The sequence below is a fragment of the Triticum aestivum genome, chromosome 1B, assembly GCF_018294505.1.
Source record: "Triticum aestivum cultivar Chinese Spring chromosome 1B, IWGSC CS RefSeq v2.1, whole genome shotgun sequence".
In the NCBI taxonomy this organism is placed as follows: Eukaryota; Viridiplantae; Streptophyta; class Magnoliopsida; order Poales; family Poaceae; genus Triticum; species Triticum aestivum.
Window position 1 is genome coordinate 56,891,451 of NC_057795.1, and position 23,288 is coordinate 56,914,738.

At 46.9% G+C, this 23,288-nt stretch overlaps 1 long non-coding RNA gene across 5 annotated transcripts; it reads left to right on the plus strand.

Moving 5' to 3' along the window:
• Positions 1-433: 433 nt before the first annotated feature.
• On the plus strand, positions 434-4,715 carry LOC123106503 (uncharacterized). 5 transcript variants are annotated; one of them, XR_006451370.1, is made up of 7 exons: positions 436-1,217; positions 1,364-1,504; positions 2,189-2,351; positions 2,505-2,801; positions 3,378-3,437; positions 3,533-3,597; positions 4,431-4,715. It is a non-coding gene; the product is annotated as an uncharacterized lncRNA (long non-coding RNA). The 5 variants fall into 5 exon arrangements; XR_006451366.1 differs by having other exon boundaries at positions 434-1,217; positions 2,453-3,437; XR_006451363.1 differs by having other exon boundaries at positions 435-1,217; positions 2,505-3,437; positions 3,533-3,706.
• Positions 4,716-23,288: the final 18,573 nt, after the last annotated feature.

Genomic DNA, 23,288 nt, shown 5'->3' on the forward strand with positions numbered 1-23,288 from the left:
TATGTCCTATTATTTTAGAAAATTGATTTGGTCCAATTTTGCAACAAATATATTGTAGGTCCTTCAAAAAAACTCATTTTGGGCACTCGAAAAATGATGAAAAATAGTTAGAAATATCGGAAATGCATACAAATTGGTCCTCATCCATAAAATGCGATCTAACTCTAGTGAAAATTTGTGTGGTGCCCTTCTAGAAAATATTTTTGATAGCTGCTTCACAAAATCCCTCTATTTTGAATACTTGAAAACTATTTTAAATCACTGATTTTCCGAACCAATCACAACTCGTCCCACGGATCGATGACGTGGCGCACATCCATCCATCCATCTCTCCATTCCACATCCATCCATCCATCCACCCACTCTCTCGCCGCGGCACCCAAACCCTAACTCCACTCCTCCCTCGTCCCCTCTCTCGCCACCGCACCCAAACCCTAACTCCACTCCTCTCCCCTCTCTCTCCCGATTCAGATGCACTCCTCGCAGACGCCACCCCAATTCAGCCGATCCCACCGTCAGCGCCTACGCGCCACCACTCGCTCCTCCTCGCCTTCCAGATCGCGCCGCCACCTCCCTCCCCATCCCCTCCTGGATCTCTCCCTCAGTGAGCCACCGGCGAGCCCTCTACTGCCCGCGCATGCACAACCTCGGCTCCTGCTACTCTCCATCGACCCCGATGCTCCTACTCCAGCCGGCATCTGGCGGAGCATCGCCACTCTGACCCCCTCCCTTCCCCACCCGCTCCTCTTGATCCCGTCCCCTTCCTCCCTGTCGTCTTCTCCTTGCGACGCCCCACCCTCCACCAGGCCCTCCGCCAGCCCGAGCCCCTCGCTCCCTTCTCCACCAGGCCCTCCACCTTCACTTGACTTGACCATGTCGTCGTGGGGGATGGGGTCGTTGGGCTCACGGCCGAGCTCGACAAGGTGGAGCTCGTGCGCGCCCACGACGATCCTGAGCGCAACGCCGGCTTCTGCTTCCTCTACTACGCGGACGCCGAGGCCGCGGTGGAGCGCGCGGCGCAGGTCGACGGTGTAGGTCGCGGGCGTGGCGGAGCCCATCCATCCACCCATCTTCCCCAAAGTTTCCTTCGACAAGTAGCAGCAACGGAAGGCCATGGCGACGAACGTGCAGATGGGCGGCGGCTCTCGCTCATCAACAACACCTTCTACTCCAACAAGGAGATCTTCCTCCGCGAGCTCATCTCCAACTCGTCAGATGTACTCCTCTATTCCTTCCTTCCTTCCTTCCTCTGTTTCCTCTGCTTCTCTCTCTGCCTTGTTTGTTCGTTCGTCGTCAGAGTCAGAGATGATTGATTGGTGGCTCGATTTGCTCACACGCGAATGCTTCTCTGCTTTGCTTGCAGGCGCTTGACAAGATCCGGCTCGAGAGCCTGACGGACAAGAGCAAGCTCGACGCCAGCCGGAGCTCTTCATCCGCCTCATCCCCGATAAGCCCAACAAGACGTTCTCCATCATCGACAGCGGCGTCGGCATGACAAAATCAGGTACTATATGTGCGCCTTCCCTTCCTCCTCTCCACTCTCAAATCTCATGGAGGAATTTTTTACGTGTGCCATCGTAGCTGAGTCCCTGAATGTCTGCATTTCTAGAGAACTAATTCAGAGTTTCATACTGAATATTCATTTGCCTACTAGACTTCTGACGGGAAGTAAATTGCAGTGCTGTGAGCCTCCACTGAGTTGTAGTGCTCCTCCACTTGCATATGTCGTCTTAACATGTGGTGATACTTATATGGTGCCGAATAATTCCCCTATGATGCCAATTGCACAATAATGTTATGGTGATCTAGTTGTCCATTCAATGTCAGATGACGTGTGACTGCACACACTGAAAAATCACCTTCTCTAAACCTTATATGGTCCACTGCTTGCCTCTGCTATTTACTTTGATGTCATATGCAATTCAATCGAAGTTCAAATTCCCAAATATTTGGCTAGTTGACTGTTGAAAATTTAGTTGCTCCACAAGGTGTTCCATGAACATTTCTTGTAGTCATTCTGCATATTTTGTAAGTTGTAGCCATGTGCAGATATTGATATTGCTCCCTCTGTTCCTAAATATAGGATGTTTTGGTAGTTCAATTGACCTCGATTTTGGCAGATTCCCTACACGTGTGTATCTATCAAGTCATCTTACTAGCGGCTGTTCAATTGACCTTGATCATGCAGGAACGTCACTAGATTCTGGAATCTGACCGAGATCCCGCCGGAGCTCTTCAACTCGATGGAGCTAGTCTCTCTGTGAGTCATGGCATTGGTGTCTGTTGCTGTGCAAACTGCTTACACTAGGCAATGCGAGAATTAAACAACCTACTAGAAGTAGGACAATGAGGTCAGTCCCTCCACTCCTCCTCACAGCGCCCCCTCTCTTCCTCCCTCCCGGCATTTCGAGTTTGGATCCGTGATTGCAACTCCTCTTTTTTGTAATTGCAGCAATGTCGCTTGATGAGTTGATGTCGTTCATGATATGATGTTCTGTATGCAGATCAATGTGCCTAACAACAACCAGCAGTTCATCAGCATCCTGACTGGCCATGTTAACTCCGCGTCCTACTTCTCGATGGATGCTGCATCCTTCCCCAGCAGGCTGCCAATGGCTGCGTGCCTGCACCCTGCTGCTTCTGTGCCGGTGCCGGCCACCGCGCCCAGTCGCCACGGCCAGCGGCAGCAGTCTCCTCGGCGGACGGCAGTGTGCAGGTGTGCACCCTGGCACTGGGGACTAGAGACGTGCAGCATAGAAGGCCAGCAGCTAGGAGCTGAGCAGCTGCACACAGAGCCGGAGGTAAGATTGAGGTGGACCAGATTGCTAATTTCTACCTAGTACAGTACATTTCGTTGGTTGCTAGAGAGCTGAGAGCTACCTAGTGCATAGAAGATGAATCCCAGCTTGTACAAATAAATGAATGATAAGCAGGCTAAGTAACATAATAACCAGCCTTCAGTTGTCTGCTAATTGCTATCCAGTATAGTACATGAACACATTTACATATTCGTTGAACTTCTCAATGCATGTACTATGTAGGCTTGAGACTAAGTTGCTGCTTAGGGTCAAGCTGGTTGGAGGCGGGTTTAGTGCATCCATGCTACTTGATATTAGATGTATTTTTTGTTATGATTATTAAGGAATACTATCAACTAATATCAAATAGCACAGCTAGTGATCTATGTGGTTCTAGTGAATGGGCAGCTGCAGATGTAGAATACGGTGATGTGCACTGATAGTACTGCAGTATTAGCAACAGAATAGCCCAACTCTGAAGAAAAGCTTGTAACAAAATTGATGCATATGATTAAACTGATGTGTAATTTGTTGTGCGCAACTGACACGTAAATGCTCTCTCGGGTGTCGGAGCAACAGCGAGCAACGGACCTTTTCTCGCAGAAGGTGAAGAGGTCGTCGTTCAGCACGTCGGACAAGGTAATGTCGTCTTACAAATTCTTACAAAAGTTTCATACCTACAAGACACAAACAGAATGAATTGATATTTGTATATGCCATGGAATTTTGAGCAGGTTCTTCAGCTGTCGGACGAGGTGGAGGCATGCTTCCTGTAGCACTTCGTGGGTAACGACTCAAGGTGCAGGTGACATCCATTATTCTCACTTAGGCGAATCTGAATGGGAATTCTGGACTTCTCTTTTGCGCTAATACAATGATATTAGATGTCTGTTGGTTGCTATATATGGGTAAGACGAATTGAATTGAATCCTGCTGTTTTCTTTTTGATGTACGCACACAAATGATTGTCATTCATGAACAACAAGCAACCATACTAGTTCCTACCTATGTTCCAGATATTGTTGTACGTATTATTTATTGTTGTACATATACACAACCTATTGTTGTACGTATCACTTCGAGAGATATTATGTGCTCTTAGACTATCATTGCATTGCGTGCTGTTCCTGCATACTGTATCTCAAGCATTGCACATTTGTGTTTGTTTAGGCGGACAACTACCCGTATAATATGCAAAACAACAACAAAGCTAGTGATGCTATGCTAAGATTAATGTGTACTTGTCAAACTCAAGATTACCCCTGTTAAAAGTTTGAAATGTCTTTTTTTTTTTAAATTGAAAGAGTCCTTCTAGCTTGTGTAGGTGTCTTGTGATCCTGTTCTAATTAATGTGTACAGTGCAAGCTCTTGTTTTTGTCTAAATGCGTGCACATAAGTTCAATTACCTTCTGAGAAATACTTGATGCACTTTTTTTTTCTGTTTCTCAAATACAAAATAGCTTGCTCCTTCTAGTTGTGGCATCCCCATTGTTAATCTTTATGATGTTGTTCCTCACTAGTATTCACTGATAACCATGCCTCGTTTTGATTGTTCTATTGTTATTTATGCCAAAAGGTTAACATGTTCGAATTTTTATTTTGTTCCTGACCATTTTGTTTTATAACATGCAGATGGTGGCCTCTATTCATGTTTCGTCGTGAGCTCCAGGATGAAGTTGGAAGAAGCAATGCATGATGGATCTAGGAGCAGTATAATGCTGATTTGTAAACTTGTTGTAATGCTAATTCAGGTTGTAATGCTGATTGTATGTGGCATCCTTCATTGTACACTTGTGGAGTTTGTTATATGATTGTAAACTTGATGCTGATCACATTGTATGTGTGTTATATGATCTAGCACTTTGATGGTTGATAACATTTGAAGTATTTCGTGTGTTTTCTGTGTGCCAATTTAAATACCAGGTATTTATTTGCATGAAATAAAAAAATGAAGAATATTGCCCTGACGGCTAGGACCCAGTATTAGAACCTGACAATGGGGACCCACCTGACTAGTGAACCCAATTTAGAAAAAAAGAAAAAAATGAAATTGTTGAGACAAAAAGGTCATGGCCCCAAAATAAAAAGGCTACAATGTTGGGCCTGGTCCATTAAGCTGACAAAAAATTCATAGGAAAAAATATATAAATGGGCTGAATTAATGGGCTTGGCCCATGTAGAAAACCGAATTGGACCGGGCTGAATCTTGTGCCACATCAGCTTGCCACGCTGGATGCCTACGTGGCCTGGGGAGGTTGCTAGTGACCAAAACGCCACAGTGGACATATTTTGGTCATAAACGTCTATGACCATTCCAGAAGAAAGCTTGCTATAGTCAGTTTACGACTGCCAGCTTTTGACCTTCTGTTTTTGGTCACAAAAAGGTCGCAAATGAAAAACCATGACCTTTCAGTGACCAATAGTGGTGGTCACAAGTTTACATATTTCTTGTAGTGACCTAATGTGGCGGCTAGCCTGGGGCGAGGCATGAACCTCGGCAAAAAGATTCGGGAAGTTGGTGTTGCACCAACGACCACTGACCGACTCGCGGAGGAAACTCCACAGGAACTGGGCAGAAACGCAAGACAAGAAGATATGATTGGAGTCCTCGAGCGTCCCACACAGGGGGCACATCCCATCACCGGGGCCATTTCGCTTCAGCACTTCCACTTGGACGTTCCCACGGATCCATTGCCAAAGGAAGATCCTGATCTTTAGGGGGAGTTTGATCTCCCAGGTCACTATAAGTGGCTCCGAGGCGGGAGTGGGGATGATGGCCCTGTAGAGGGATTTAGAGGAGAAGTAGCCCAAAGGATCTAAGCGCCAAGAAACAAGGTCCTGAGGTCTCGCGAGGTCCGGCTCATGGAGAGCAACGGTGTCCAGAGCTCGTGCCACACGCTCAATTCCAGGGGCCTAAAGGGCCGCCTGAACGCGAGATGCCCTAAGTCAATAAGAGCCGTCTCGACGGAGATCCTAGGGTCCATAGCGATGGCAAACAAGTCCGGGAAGCGGGCCGCAAAGGGGGAGTCACCCGCCCACCTATCGAACCAGAATAGCGTACTAGAGCCCGTTCCTATAGCGATGGAGGTCCCAATCCAGAGGACAGGGAGCAGCTGGATGATGGATTGCCAGAACTGGGAGCCACCAGTCCGCTGGCAGAAAGCAAGGGGTTGGTCGCGAAGGTATTTCTTCCGGATAATCTGCAGCCATAGACCATCCTCACCGCCGGCGATCCGCCAAACGAGTGAGGAGGGCAATGTTCATGCGTTTGGAAGACATGATACCAAGGCTGCCTTGGTCACGAGGTTTGCAAATCTCGGACAACCGAACCATGTGGTATTTATGTTTGTCTCCCTCGCCCGCCTAGAAGAAGTGTGCCTGAATCGTGCTAATCTCATGGTGTAGGGTCTCAGGCAGGATGTAGAAACTCATGATGAAAAGTAGGAGGCTGGACATGTTTGAGTTTATGAGGATTGTCCGAGCCACCTCCCATAGCCACTTGCCCTGCCAGGGTTCGATGTGGTGTTGAAGTTTGAGCACTGAGGGCCTCAAATCAGCAACAGACAAGCGAGAGTCACTGATGGGAATCCCCGAGTAGGTAGTGGGGAACGAACCTAATGGGAAATTAAGCCTGTCGGCAGGAGAGTACCCTAACACCATGACCTGACTCTTGTCGAAGTTGATCTTGAGGCCCGACAGGTGCTGGAAGCATAGGAGGAGGAACTTGAGATACATGATATCATCCACGGATCCTTCTACCATAATAATGGTGTCGTCTGCGCACTGGAGCAGAGAGACCCCACTGCCTCCGGCAAGGTGGGGAACAATGCCGCGAATGTGGCCCGCAGCCTTCGCCTTGTCGAGGATTGACCTAAGAGCGTCGACTACCATGTTGAAAAGGAAAGGGGAGAACGGGTCGCCCTGCCTGACCCCACATAAGGTGGGGAAATAGGGGCCTATCTCCCGTTGATGTTGATGGCAGTTTGACCAGAGGACACCATCTGCATGACTCGCGTGACGACCCAGCTGTCATCGAAGCCTTTCCTAATCAACACTTCCCGAAGGAAAGGCCAGCTGATAGTGTCATATGCCTTATGAAAGTCAATCTTCAGGAAGACAGCCTTGAGGTGCTTGGCGCAGGCCTTGTGGAGTACCTCGTGAAAGACGAGGACTCCGTCAAGGATGCACCATCCCTGGATGAAGGCTGATTGATCCGGGTGGGTGATGCGGTTGGCCAAAAAGGTCACCCTATTGGTGTATCCCTTTGCCAAGATGCGGAAGATCACATTAAAGATGGTGATCGGGTGGAACTGGCAAATATCCATCGCACCAGGAACCTTGGGGATGAGAGTAATGACCCCATAGTTGAGGAGACGAAGGTCGCAAGTGCCCCTATAGAATTCTTCAAAGAGGGCCATCACCTCAGGTTTGATCGCACTCCAAAAAGTTTGAAAGAACTTCACCGGTAGACAGTCCGGGCCTGGCGTGGAGGTTGCATTCATGCCCTTAATGGTCATCCACACCTCCTTCTCGGAGAATGGAGCCGTGAGGGCAGCATTCTTCTCTGCCGAGATGCATTGGTCGTCCAGCTAGAAGTTAGCAGCTAAGGCTCGGGGAGGCCGCGAAGAGGGCTTTATAGAAGCCATCAACGTGGAACCGGATGTCGGCCAGGCGCTAAATAAGGGTCTCCCCATCCCATAAGAAAGGAATCATGTTGCACCACCGGCGGCCATTGGCGACGGCCTGAAAATAGGCGGTGTTGGCATCACCTTTCAGGACCCACTTTTGGGTCCCCCGTAAGCGCCAATAGGCCACCTCGTCTGTCTATATGACCAAGAGTTGATCTTCTAGATCGTATCCAAGCAACCATTCATCTGGGGCGAGTCCAGTCGAGTCCGCGCAGATATCCAGGGCCTGAATGGCCGAGAGGATGGACTTTTTCCGCTCACGAAGATCTCGGCCAAGGTTAGCACCCCAACCCTTCATAATATGCCGAGACTGTGATGTCTACTACACAATCTTCTTCTTGTAGACGTTGTTGGGCCTCCAAGTGCAGAGGTTTGTAGGACAGTAGCAAATTTCCCTCAAGTGGATGACTTAAGGTTTATCAATCCGTGGGAGGCGTAGGATGAAGATGGTCTCTCTCAAACAACCATGCAACCAAATAACAAAGAGTCTCTTGTGTCCCCAACGCACCCAATACAATGATAAATTGCATAGGTGCACTAGTTCGGTGAAGAGATGGTGATACAAGTGCAATATGGATGGTAGCTATAGGTTTTTGTAATCTGAAAATATAAAACAGCAAGGTAACTAGTAATAAAAGTGAGCGTAAACAGTATTGCAATGCTTCGAAACAAAGCCTAGGGTTCATACTTTTACTAGTGCAAGTTCTCTCAACAATAATAACATAATTAGATCATATAACAATCCCTCAACGTGCAACAAAGAGTCAATCCAAAGTCACTAATAGCGGAGAACAAACAAAGAGATTATTGTAGGGTACGAAACCACCTCAAAGTTATTATTTCTGATTAATCCATTGGGCTATTCCTATAAGTGTCACAAACAGTCCTAGAGTTCGTAGTAAAATAACACATTAAGACACATATCAACCCAAACCCTAATTTCACCTAGATACTACAATGTCACCTCAAATATCCGTGGGTATGATTACACGATATGCATCACACAATCTCAGATTCATCTATTCAAACCAACACAAAGAACTTCCAAGAGTGCCCCAAAGTTTCTACCGGAGAGTCAAGACGAAAACGTGTGCCAACCCCTATGCATAAGTTCACAAGGTCACTGAACCCGCAAGTTGATCACCAAAACATACATCAAGTGGACCACGTGAATATCCCATTGTCACCACAAATAAGCACATGCAAGACATACATCAAGTGTTCTCAAATCCTTAAAGACTCAATTCGATAAGATAAGTTCAAAGGGAAAACTCAATCCATTACAAGAATGTAGAGGGGGAGAAACATCATAAGATCCAACTATAATAGCAAAGCTCGCAGTACATCAAGATCGTGCCATATCAAGAACACGAAAGATAGAGATCAAACACATAACTACTGGTACATATCCTCAGCCCCGAGGGTGAACTACTCACTCCTCATCATGGAGAGCATCGGGATGATGAAGATGGCCACCGGTGATGGTTCCCCCTATCGGTGCCAAAACCATAAGATCTCGGGTAGGGGGTCCCGATCTATGCGTCTTAGGCTGATGGTAACAGGAAGCAAGGGACACAATGTTTACCCAGGTTCGGGCCCTCTCGATGGAGGTAAAACCCTAGTTCTTGCTTAATTAATATTGATGATATGAGTAGTACAAGAGTAGATCTACCACGAGATCGTAGAGGCTAAACCCTAGAAGCTAGCCTATGATGATTATGATTGTAATTGTGATCGGCCTTCTAAGGACCAACCTCTCCAGTTTATATAGACATCGGAGAGGGCTAGGGTTTACACGGAGTCGGTTACAAGGAAGGAAATACAATATCCGGATCGCCAAGCTTGTCTTCCACACAAAGGAGAGTCCCATCCAGACACGGGACGGAGTCTTGAGTCTTGTATCTTTCACGCTCCAATAGTCCGGACGATGTATATAGTCCGGCTGTCCAGATACCCCCTAATCTAGGACTCCCTTAGTAGCCCCTGAACCAGGCTTCAATGACGATGAGTCCGGCACGCAGTCTTGTCTTCAGCATTGCAAGGCGGGTTCCTTCTCCGAATACTCCAAAGTAATTATCGAACACTTAGACCGTGTCCGTATCTGCGAGTCGATCCTCACATACTATCGTAGGGAACACAACATAAATCTAATCTGCTGGTAATCTTCGTACGTCGTGCCCCTGCATCATGGTTCGGCCCAACACGAACCGGTATTCCTTGGCCCACCTTGACTCGCGTTGCGAGGTGGTTTCATTGGCATGCCCTGCCAAAGCAGAGATCGTGCTCCTCTTATTACAGGATCTTCCATCAATATGGGCGTGTGCAACCCCACGACGACCGTTGGTATGACTCCGTGTGCTTTTAGATAAGTCTCAAGCGGTCATGCTGAGGACTCCTGATATTCACCCCCTTTATAAAGGGGCCGAGGCCTATACCTCTTTTCTACCACCCTTGCGCCCTTTCGCATCTCGAGTTCTAACACCCGAAACCAAAACTCAAACAACCCAGATCCTCCCATATGTCTGGACCCAACTCTCAGGGCTAGTGGGTGGCCTCCTTGATCCAAGAGGAGGATATTGCGAGGCTTAGGGAGGTTGGATATCTGACCGCCGACATCCAGCACAGGTTTCCCGCTCCAGGGCAGGTCATCCCTACGTCGGAGCCCAACGAGAGCATCGTGTTTGTTCCTCACTTCCTCTGCGGCTTGGGCCTCACCCTTGATCCCTTTGTGAGGGGGATCATGTTCTATTAAGGGTTAGATTTTCATGATCTAGCTCCGGACGCTATCCTCCATATCTCGTCGTTCATCATTGTGTGCGAGGCTTTTCTCCACGTCACTCCACACTTCGGCTTATGGCTCAAGACCTTCACTGTGAAGCCAAAGATGATCGAGGGGTGACATGTGGAGTGTGGAGGTGCTATAATAAGCAGGAACGCCGATGCCCCATGGCCAGAGGGTTCTTTCCTAGAAGTATCTGATGTATGGCAGTGGAGGTGGTTTTATGTCACGGCTCCCAGAGGCACAAAGTGGGTGGCCGCCCCCCGAGTTCCGCTCGGGCCCTCCGTCACAATTGGCATCATGGACCGACGTAGGATGGAGTTGGGGGCCCGCTGGTGATGTACTAATACTGCAGAGCCGTATCCGGGAGCTTCTTGAGAAGGACATTAACCTCGTCAGCATAATTCAAGTAATGCTAATCCAACGGATTTTGCCGTGCAAATGCCGGCCTCTCCGGATGTGGGAGTTCAATCCAGAGGGTCCGCGGACTATTAAGCACTTCTTCGGCCTGGCGCTCGAAGGGATGTGTAAGTTATTCTTCGGACCACAAGTAAAGTGTCTGGACAGCACCGAGGATGCGGGCCTAAGCTGCAATCGCCTAGATGCCCAAGTAAGTAACCTTAAAGCTAGACATTTCATTTTTATTTGTCATAGTCATTATTCTGAGAACCCTCCATGGCCAGGAATGGCTCAGCAAGGCGGAGAGAATAAGGTGTCCGGCGCCACTTCCCGAAGGCTCGCCTAGTCCTACGATAGCCAAGATGCTTGGTCGGGTGCTTAGCAAAATGCCCTCAGGGAAAGACGAAGGAAAGGACAGTGAAGCCGAACTTCACGCACTGCGCATCCGAACCGGGGGAATTGCTTCCTCCCCAAAGGACGATAGTAGGGGAGGGGAATCCAAGGTCTCCTCCCCGCGCAGGAAGAAAAAGGCCGCCTCCAAAGACTTGGAGACGAAGATGCCTAAACAGGGGAAGAAAGCATCACCGTAGGGCTCTGCCCCTACGGGCATCCTCACCACATCATGCCCGCCAACGGGCCAGCCCTCAACCGAGCTGTGAGTTAATCGTTAATTCGAAAGTGCTGCATTTCTCCGGGTTCAATAATCCAGGATTCATTTTTGCAGTCCGGCTAGCAACTCTTCTCAACAGAGTTCGTCTTTGGGGGATCTTCGTCCGGAGATGATGGAGAGCGAGACCCCACCCACCTCTCCGCCTCATGAGGCGGGCGACACCGAGGTATCGTCACGGAGGAGCCCGGATCTGCCGAAGCCGGAAGCTAATACGTTAGCTGCTCTGAGCCCGGAGCGTTCGGCTCCCACGGGGGGCGATGAGAAGGGTCCGGCATAGTTCGGTGTCCGGCCGGACATACTGACGGGCCTTCTGGAGTGAGCTGCGCTCTCGGAGGAGCACCGCTCATTAATGAGCACGGTGCTCAAGAAAATTTCATCCACCACAAGCGGTTTGAATGAAGCATTTACGAGCCTGCTCGGAGGCTTTGAGGTATGTAGTGAAAAATACACTATTTTTAGCTGTGAGGCACGCGCCAGGTGTGCTCCATATGGATAGTAGCCCCTGAGACTAGGGTTGCCCGCCCTAGGCGGCAAACGGCGGATCATATTGTGTAAGTAATGATTGCGCGGTACATATGCGCAGATATCTAAGGGTCTGGCAGCCGACAAGTCTGTTGAAGTTGCCGAACTAAGGAGGCAGATCGGATCTATTGATGCCGATATTGCGCTGGTGAACGAACGGCTGAACGAATCACAAGGTATGTGCTCTTCTTTTCCTTATTATGTTGTATAGGAAAATATGAGAGGGGCATAATATTAATGCGACATGTTTGGACTGCAGACAGAGCTGCTGTCGTGGAAGCCCTGAGGGCGGAACTTGCCCAAGCCAAAGAACAAGCTCGGGATAGCAATGCGGCTGCCCTAAAGGCGACCGATGAGTTGAGAGCCGAACAGGCTGCTCATCATCGAAGCGAGGAAAAGATAGCCAAAATGGTTGTGGAGTTGAAAAATGCCGCCGACCGGTATGAGCTCCTTGAAAAGGAGAATCAGGTTAATTCGGCTGACCTGAACAAGGCACTTAATGCCACCAAGGGGATGCGGACCGAAGTCAGGGGTGTGCGGGAGGAGCTTCGACAGGCCGGTAAAATAGTGTCTGGGGGCTCCTACCCACTGTGGACGAAGTTTTTGGATCCGAAGTATGCTCCCCTGGATGGACGCTGGAGTCCTGCAGACGCGTATGTGGACTTGGCAAAGAGTACAGCCGATGCAGCCAAGTTTTTCGAGAATCAAGGTGATCAAGAAGTGGAGAAGCTTTTCTAGTCGCAATTCAATGCTCCCGCGCGCCCGCTGCCGTTGAGTGAGAAGATGGCTGCCGTGGCGGAACTTCATAGGCTGTCCGGGCTTGCCATGCGGTCTGTAATAGACCATCTTTGGCCGAAGGAGCCGAAGCCGGACAGTTACTTTGGTTTGGTGCAACAATTCCTCGGGGTCGTATCTCAGATCGACGCCATGAGAAGGTCGGCGTCCATAGAGGGTGCATGAATGGCTCTTGCCCGTGTTAAAGCGTATTGGACAGATACGGAGGCCACCATTGTAGCGACCCAGAATCCGGCGGGAGGCCAGGATCCGGCCGAGCACTACTTGGAGCAGGTAACAGAAGGTGCCCGCTTAATAGCGGCGCAGTGCTCGAAGAATGACTTGTTCGAGTGACAAATCGAATCATTGTAAAAACAATGTTATTTTGATTACAAGGCTATATTTATACTTTTTGCCTGAAAATATTATTGTGTCTCCTGCGGGTCCATTTTTATGTATATGTGTAATCCGAAAGTTAGCAGTCGTTGGCTTCATCCCCCATGCATACAATGCGGGGGTGTTCGCGAAAAATATGCGTAATCACACTTGATCCAACGTCTTCGTCCATTAAGGAGGTGATCGCACGTCGAACTAGGCAACCGGACTATATAGCTGTAACACTTTCGCTTAGCCATGGGAGTTTAGCGGTGGGGCTACTATGTAGCCCCTGGTACCTTCGCGTACATCCGAATACGGGTGCATGTGTACATGACCGGGAAACGGTCCTTTGTTAATGCGGAGGAATCCTAGAGATTCCGACAAGTCTTCGAGTGGTTGAACAGTCTCTCGCTGTATCATGACAGTCAGTTTTCGACTTTCTCTACTGAGGTGCTCGTCTGGAATAACCAGGGCACAATTGCAGTAGTTCTCCTTTGGCTGCCTTAGCCGATAAGAACGGAACGTAAGACGGCAAACCCAGGAGCCGGGCAAACCCAACATTTGACCAAAGACATGATTCGGAGCTGATGCATATAAGGCCAAACTCGTGACGCCGAACACTCCCAAAGGTATTCGGACTTTATAGCAAAAAATGGGCTGAAGAGCGCCCTTTCATTATAAACCCTATATTTCCAGGTACGTGCATTAGTTTGCCGTGGCGAAATGCCAATAATGGTAGTATCCTCTGTGGGTATAGTACGCATGGGATGTGTGAACAACAAGAAGCAATATAAAAGGTTTACACAGGGGCTTAATCTAAAGAGAAACCTTTGAGCGGGGCCCTGCTGCACGTATGCGCCTTTGTCTCCGTTGTGCCGTTTCCTGGAAGGGTATCGCACACATTGTGTCTGTAAAAAAGAAAAACTCGTGTAAAAAGAGTACGACGTAAGCGTGCGATGGAGGATAAAAGTGTAAGGCATTGGCATGTAAATAAGGTCAGGCCGACGGTGGGGTTTTATTAAATATTTATAGCCCCTAGTGTCCTCTATGGGATTACATATACGGCGCCCTGGCTCACTTTTATCTGGGCTGCCAGACTCGTCTAACCGTGTCCGTGGTCTTAACGACCAGTCATGTTTTTTGGTGTCGGAGGCCGCTTAGAGTCCGGCCGCTAGGGCCGTCACGTATTCCTCCACGCGTGAAGAGCGTTGTGTGTTTCCGTTAACGGTGATGACGCCACGTGGACCGGGCATCTTGAGTATAAGGTAGGCATAGTGTGTCACTGTGTTGAAGCGGGTGAAGGCCGCTCTTCCAAGCGATGCGTGATAGCCGCTTTGGAAGGGTGCATGGTGAAGAGTAGTTCTTCGCTTCTGGAGTTGCCTGAGGAGCCGAATGTTACCTCCAGTATGACGGAGCCCCTGCCGTAGGCTTCAACGCCTGGTTTCACCCCTTCAAAGGTGGTTTTGCTTTGGATAATTCTGTATGGGTCTATCCCCATCCTACGGACAGTGTCCTGATATATAAAATTGAGATTGTTGCCGCCGTCCATGAGGACGTTGGTGAGATGGTATCAGTCGATTATAGGGTCAAGCATCAAGGCCTCTGATCCTCTGCGCCGAATACTAGCCAGGCAGTCCGTGTGATCGAAGGTGATCGGACAAGCCAACCAGTAGTTAGGTGTGGGTATGATGGGAAGAAGAAGAAGCAGAAGAAGAAGAAGAAGAAGAAGATCTATAGCGTACGCGTCTCTGAGCGCGCGTTCGTGCCTTCTCATGGATGTGTGAGTCGCGTGGATCATGTTTACTGTTTTAACCTCTAGTGGGAATTTTTTCTGTCCCCCAGTGTTCGGCTGGCGAGGTTCATCCTCATCTTCACTTGGTGTTTCCCTTCCCTTGTGCTCGGCATTTAATTTGCCGGCCTGCTTGAAGACCCAGCACTCTCTGTGCGCGTGGTTCGCAGGTTTGTCAGGGGTGCCATGAATTTGGCACAGTCTAGCCAGGACCCTGTTCAGACCGGACGATCCCTCTTTACTACCTTTAAATGGCTTCTTTTGCCGATCGGGTCGAGAGCCCCTGAATCCGGCGTTGACCGCTGTGTTGTCCGAGCTCTCTTCCTTGTTTTGACGTTTGTTTTTATTACGCCATGGCTTCCCGTTGCCATCCCTTATTTTGGATGTGCTTGGGACGCTGGTACCTTTAAGGGCCAACCAGCTATCTTCACCCACGCAAAAGCGGGTCATAAGGCTTGTTAGGGCTGCCATTGTCCTTGGCTTTTCTTGGCCAAGGTGCCTGGCGAGCCATTCGTCGCGGATGCTGGGTTTGAATGCCGCTAAGGCTTCGGCATCCGGACAGTCGACAATTTGATTCTTCTTAGTGACGAATCTGTTCCAAAGGTTGCGGGCGGATTCTCCGGGCTGTTGGATTATGTGACTTAAATTGTCCGCATCCGGAGGCCGGACATTAGTCCCTTGAAAATTGGCCCTGAAAGCGTCCTCGAGTTCCTCCCAACTCCCAATTGAATTTTCGGGGAGGAGTTTCAACCAGTGTCGAGATGGTCCCTTCAACTTGAGGGGAAGGTATTTCATGGCATGGATGTCATCTCCACAAGCCATGTGAATATGCAGGATAAAATCCTTGATCCAGACCCCTGGGTCTGTCGTTCTGTCGTATGCCTCTATGTTCACAGGTTTAAAACCCTGTGGAAATTCGTGGTCCAGTACTTCTTCAGTGAAGCACAGGGGATGAGCAGCCCCTCCGTATCTGGACGTGTTGTGGCATGCCGTCAGTTGTTGTTGTGTCCGGTGTTTATTCCGAACTGGTATTCGATTGGTATAATTGTTATGGTGACCATAATCCCGCGTCGGGGTGTGTCCTTTAGATCCGTCGATGGACCTAGCCGCGCAGGCTTTCTTATCCAGGTTCTCACGCAAATCGTGCGAGGCATCGGTGGCTGCTTTGTTGCAGTAATGAAGTGGTACGTCCGGCCTCCTGGTCGTGTTACTCTTTGGTGGGATGGCCTCGTCGTCGAATTTGGGCAGTAGCTTGTGTTTTGGATAGATCTTTGTATGGAGATCGTCGCCGTATCTTTCTTTAGTGTCTAGCACTTTATTCCATCTGCGATTGAGCGTTTCCTGTGCGGCTTTTAGCCGTTGCTTCTGCTTCTTTAGACTTCTCGCGGTGGCCATAAGCTTTCTGTGGAGGTTATCTCGTTCCACGCGTTTTTCCGGGATGATGAATGCATCGTCATCCGGACTGTGTTCTTGTCCTGGGGCGGTTTGATGATCTCGTCCCTCGAGATCATTGTGATCGGGTGTCTGCTCCGAACTGTGTTCGGCGTGACCTGGCTCGTCCTGCTCCATCGCTGGGTCCGTGGGGTCGTTGTTGCCTTCGGAGTTGACTGGGGTGTCGATCTTTCTAGCGCTCTTGTCGCTATTTTTATTGTTGCTGGACTTGGAGCGGCGTCTGCGCCGTCACTTTGGTTTTTGCCCGGGGGTTTTGTCTTCTGGATTGTCGCCGTCGTCCTTAGGTGTGTCCACCATGTATATATCATGCGACGGGGTGGCTGTCCACCGCCCTATGAGCGGTGGTTCCTGTTCTTCTCCTGCATCGTCGTCCATACCGTCAATGTCTTCGGAGTCGAAGTCAAGCACGTCGGTTAGATCATTGACCGTGGCAATGAAGTGGGTGGTGGGTGGGCAGCGAATTCCTTCGTCGCCTGCCTCCCACTCGAGCCGGACATAGTTCGACCAAGAGCCTCCTGACAAAGAGGGAGACTTTAGTGAGTTCAGCATGTCGCCAAAGGGCGAGTGCTGGAAGATATCCGTAGCAGTAAACTCCATTACCGGAGCCCAACCAGGCTCGGCGAGCTCGGGAGCACGCGGACTGGAACCTACAACCGGATACGAGTCCGGGGGTCCAGAGTCACATGCTTCCTTAGAAGTGAGGCCTGTGTTCGGCTCTACCGCCGATGAATGTGCGGCCGGCGGGGCGGGGTCCATCCACCTGTCCTTGGGCCACGCAGTCTGCTCTAGATTTAGGTCCAGGGCTGCTGCAGGGGTGATATTCCGAGCATTGTCCGACAGCAGGTCTAAGCCGTGCTCATCGTGACTGTCCGGCGCTCCTGGCGCAGGCCCGATTCCGTCGAAGATCAAGTCTCCACGGATATCAGTCGTGTAGTTTAGGTTTCCAAACCTGACCTGGTGGCCAGGGGCGTAGCCGTCGATCTGCTCCAGTTGGCCAAGCGAATTAGCCTGCAGCGCGAAGCCGCCGAACATGAAAATCTGTCCGGGGAGAAAAGTCTCACCCTGGACCGTGTTGTTTACGATTGAAGGCGCCATCAAGCCTTGCAGCAGCGACACAGAGGAACTCTCAACGAAAGCACCAATGTCGGTGTCAAAACCGGCGGATCTGGGTAGGGGGTCCCGATCTGTGCGTCTTAGGCTGATGGTAACAGGAAGCAAGGGACACAATGTTTACCCAGGTTCGGGCCCTCTCGATGGAGGTAAAACCCTACTTCCTGCTTGATTAATATTGATGATATGATTAGTACAAGAGTAGATCTACCACGAGATCGTAGAGGCTAAACCCTAGAAGCTAGCATATGATGATTATGATTGTAATTGTGATCGGCCTTCTAAGGACCAACCTCTCCAGTTTATATAGACACCGGAGAGGGCTAGGGTTTACATGGAGTCGGTTACAAGGAAGGAAATACAATATCCGGATCGCCAAGCTTGTCTTCCACGCAAAGGAGAGTCCCATCCGGACACGGGACGGAGTCTTGAGTCTTGTATCTTTCACGCTCCAATAGTCCGGACGATGTATATAGTCCGGCTGTCCGGATACCCCCTAATCCAGGACTCCCTCACCCCCTCCGGCAGGGTGCCGGAACAGGGTCCCGATTGTTTTTTGGTGGCTACAGAGGCTTGCGGCGGCGGAACTCCCGATCTATGTTTCTTTTCGGTGGTTTCTATATTTGTTGGAATTTTTGGTGTCGGTGTCATGTCAGGGGGGTCTCCGAGTCAGCCACGAGGTAGGGGCACGCTACCAGGCGTAGGGCGCGCCCCCACCCTCATGGATGACTCGGGACTCTTCTGGCCCAACTCTTTTATTTCGGGGGCCTCTTCTGGTCCATCAAAAATCCACAAAAAATGGCAGGTCAATTGAACTCCGTTTGGTATTCCTTTTCTGTAAAACTCAAAAACAAGGAAAAAACAGAAACTGGCACTGGGCTCTAGGTTAATAGGTTAGTCCCAAAAATCATATAAAATAACATATACATGCATATTAAACATCCAAGATGGATAATATAATAGCATGGAACAATCAACAATTATAGATACATTGGAGATGTATCAAGCATCCCCAAGCTTAATTCCTGCTCGTCCTCGAGTAGGTAGACGATAAAAATAGAATTTTTGATGTGGAATGCTACCTAACATATTTATCAATGTATTCTTCTCTATTGTGGCAAGAATATTCAGATCAATAAGATTAAAAAAAGATTAATATTGACATGAAAACAATAATACTTCAAGCATACTAACAAAGCAATCATGTCTTCTTAAAATAACATGGCCAAAGAAAGCTATCCCTACAAAATCATGTAGTCTAGCTATGCTCTATCTTCATCACACGAAATATTTAAATCATGCACAACCCTGGTTTCAGCCAAGCAATTGTTTCATACTTTAGTATTCTCAAACTTTTTCAACTTTCATGCAATACATGAGCGTGAGCCATGGATATAGCACTATAGGTGGAATAGAATGGTGGTTGTGGAGAAGACAAAAAGGAGAAGATAGTCTCACATCAACTAGCGGGTATGGAGATGCCCATCAATAGATATCAATGTGAGTGAGTAGGGATTGCCATGCAACGGATGCACTAGAGATATAAGTGTATGAAAGCTCAAAAGAAACTAAGTGGGTGTGCATCCAACTTACTTGCTCAAGAAGACCTAGAGCATTTTGAGGAAGCCCATCATTGGAATATACAAGCCAAGTTCTATAACGAAAATTCCCACTAGTATATGAAAGTGACAACATAAGAGACTCTCTATCATGAAGATCATGGTGCTACTTTGAAGCACGAGTGTGGAAAAAGGATAGTAACATTGCCCATTCTCTCTTTTTCTCTCGTTTTTTATTTGGGCCTTCTCTCTTTTTTTATGGCCTCTTTTTTCTCTTTTTTTATTTTTCGTCCAGAGTCTCATCCCGACTTGTGGGGGAATCATACTCTCCATCATCTTTTCCTCACTGGGACAATGCTCTAATAATGATGCTCATCACACTTTTATTTACTTACAACTCAAGAATTACAACTCAATACTTAGAACAAAATATGACTCTATGTGAATGCCTCTGGCGATGTACCGGGATGTGAAATGAATCAAGAATGACATGTATGAAAGAATTATGAATGGTGGCTTTGTCAAAAATACGATGTCAACTACATGATCATGCAAAGCAATATGACAATGATGGAGCGTGTCATAATAAATGGAATGGTGGAAAGTTGCATGGCAATATATCTCGGAATGGCTATGGAAATGCCATAATAGGTAGGTATGGTGGCTATTTTGAGGAAGGTAAATGGTGGGTTTATGGTACCGGCGAAAGTTGCGCGATACTGGAGAGGCTAGCAATGGTGGAAGAGTGAGAGTGCGTATAATCCATGGACTCAACATTATTCATAAAGAACTCACATAATTATTGCAAAAATCTATTAGTCATCAAAAGGAAGTACTACGCGCATGCTCCTAGGGGAAGGGTTGGTAGGAGTTAACCATCGCGCGATCCCGACCTCCACACAAAGGATGACAATCAATAAATAAATCATGCTCCGACTTCATCACATAACGGTTCACCATACGTGCATGCTACGGGAATCACAGACTTTAACACAAGTATCTCTCAAATTCACAACTAATCCACAAGCATGACTCTAATATCACCATCTTCATATCTCAAAACAATCATAATGAATCAAACTTCTCATAGTATTCAATGCACATTATATGAAAGTTTTTATTATATCCCCCTGGGATGCCTATCATATTAGGACTAAATTTATAACCAAAGCAAATTACCATTTTGTTCTAAAAGACTCTCAAAATAATATAAGTGAAGCATGAGAGTTCATCAATTTCTTCAAAATAAAACTACGATCGTGCTCTAAAAAGATATAAGTGAAGCACTAAAGCAAATGCCAAACTACTCCAAAAAGATATAAGTGAAGATCAATGAGTAGTTGAATAATTATGTAACTATGTGAAGACTCTCTAACATTTAAGAATTTCAGATCTTGGGATATTATTCAAACAGCAAGCAAGACAAAATAAAAGAAAATGATGCTCAAAGCAAAACACATATCATGTGGTGAATACAAATATAGCTTCAAGTAAGGTTACCGATGCACGAAGACGAAAGAAGGGATGCCATCCGGGGCATCCCCAAGCTTAGGCTCTTGGTTGTCCTTTAATATTGCCTTGGGGTGCCTTGGGCATCCCCAAGCTTAGGCTCTTGCCACTCCTTATTCCATAGTCCATCGAAACTTTACCCAAAACTTGAAAACTTCACAACACAAAACTCAACAGAAAACTCGTAAGCTCCATTAGTACAAAAAAATAAATCACCACTTAGGTACTGTTGTGAACTCATTCTAAATTCATATTTGTGTAATATCTACTGTTTTACAACTTCTCTATGGTTCATACCCTCCGATACTACTCATAGATTCATCAAAATAAGCAAACAACATATAGAAAACAGAATATGTCAAAAACAGAACAGGCTGTAGTAATCTATAACTCTCGACTACTTCTGTAACTCTAATAATTCTGAAAAATTTAGTCCCACCTTAGAAATTTGTGCACCAACCCATAGCAAAAAGAATCAGGTCAAAATCACGTTTCAATAAAATTCTGAAAATTATTTACTGAACGCAAAAGTTTCTGATTTTCAGCAGGATCAACACAACTATCACCACAAGCTATCCTAAAGGCTTTACTTGGCACTTTATTGAAACAAAAGCTATAAAACATGATTACTACAATATCTTAATCATGTGGGGACACACAAAAATAGTACCCAACAAGCGCTTTTCTTTAATGCCTTTTTAGCTAGGCATGATGATTTCAACGATGCTCACATAAAAGATAAGAATTGAAACATAAAGAGAGCATCATGAAGAATATAACTAACAAATTTAAGCCTAACCCAGTTTCTATGCATAGGGATTTTGTGAGCAAACAACTTATGGGAACAAGAATCAACTAGCATAGGAAAGCAAAACAAGCATAACTTCAAGATTTTCAACACATAGAGAAGAAACTTGATATTATTGCAATTCCTACAAGCATATGTTCCTCCCTCGTAATAATTTTTAGTAGCATCATGAATGAATTAAACAATATAAATATCACAAAAAGCACTCTTTTCATGATGCATCAGCATAGAATTTTTATTACTCTCCACATAAGAAAATTCTTCTCATGAATAGTAGTGGGAGCAACCTCAACAAAATAACTATCATGTGAGGCATAATCCAACTGAAAATTAAAATCAAGATGACAAGTTTCATGGTAATCATTATTCTTTATAGTATACATGTCATCACAATAATCATCATAGATAGCAACTTTGTTATCATAATCAATTGGAACCTCTTCTGAAATAGTGGAATCATCACTAAATAAAGTCATGACCTCTCCAAATCAACTTTCATAATTATCACAATAAGATTCAACACCCTCCAAAATAGTGGGATCATTACTTCCAAAAGTTGACACTCTTCCAAACTCACTTTCATCAATATAATCATCATAAATAGGAGGCATGCTTTCATCATAATAAATTTTCTCATCAAAACATGGGGGACTAAAAATATCATATTCATCAAACATAGCATCCCCAAGCTTGTAGCTTTCCATATCATTAGCATCATGTATATTCAAAGAATTCATACTAACAACATTGCAATCATGCTCATCATTCAAATATTTAGTGCCAAACATTTTATAGACTTCTTCTTCTAACACTTGAGCACAATTTTCCTTTCCATCATTTTCACGAAAGATATTAAAAAGCTGAAGCATATGAGTCACCCTCAATTCCACTTTTTTTAGTTTTCGCTTATATACTAAACTAGTGATAAAACAAGAAACTAAAAGATTCAATTGAAAGATCTAACGATATACCTTCAAGCACTCACCTCCCCGACAACAGTGTCAGAAAAGAGCTTGATGTCTACTACACAACATTCTTCTTGTAGACGTTGTTAGGCCTCCAAGTGCAAAGGTTTGCAGGACAGTAGCAAATTTCCCTCCAGTGGATGACCTAAGTTTTATCAATCCATGGGAGGCGTAGGATGAAGATGGTCTCTCTGAAACAACCCTGCAACCAAATAACAAAGAGTCTTTTGTGTCCCCAACACACTCAATACAATGGTAAATTATATAGGTGCACTAGTTCAGCGAAGAGATAGTGATACAAGTACAATATGGATGGTAGATATAGGTTCTTGTAATCTGAAAATATAAAAACAGCAAGGTAACTAGTAATAAAAGTGAGCATAAATGGTATTGCAATGCTTCGAAACAAGGCCTAGTGTTCATACTTTTACTAGTGCAAATTCTCTCAACAATAATAACATAATTAGATCATATAACAATTCCTCAGCGTGCAATAAAAGAGTCACTCCGAAGTCACTAATAGCGGAGAACAAACAAAGAGATTATTGTAGGATACGAAACCACCTCAAAGTTATTCTTTCCAGCCAGTGAAATCACTACCGGACTCGCGGGCTATGCCTACGGCCAAGGGCCGTCGGCATACGTCCTATGCCGTCGGCATAGCCCCGTTAGTGTAGATCACGTCAGCGTATTCTTGTCAGACCATCGGCGTACTAAAGCCGTCGGCATAGCAGCCTATGCTGACGGCTTCCGTACAGTCGTCGGCATAGTTTCACCGTCGGCAGAAAAATGGATGAGACGGCAGCTAACGGTGCCGTTGCAAAGTCCGACCAACCAGGAGTTGCCACGTGGCAAATCTATGCCTACGGCTTTGCCGTCAGCATAGCCTTCCACGTGGCAGCTCCTGGTTGCTCCTTGTCGTGGACTATGCCTACAGCAAAGCCGTAGGCATAGATGCAAAACTATGCCGACGGCTTTGCCATAGGCATACACGCCACATGGCAGCTCTTGGTATCACAACAGCCATCTATGCCTACGGCATTGCCGTCGGCATACTTGCTGACCAGAACAAAAAAAAGATTAGCCAA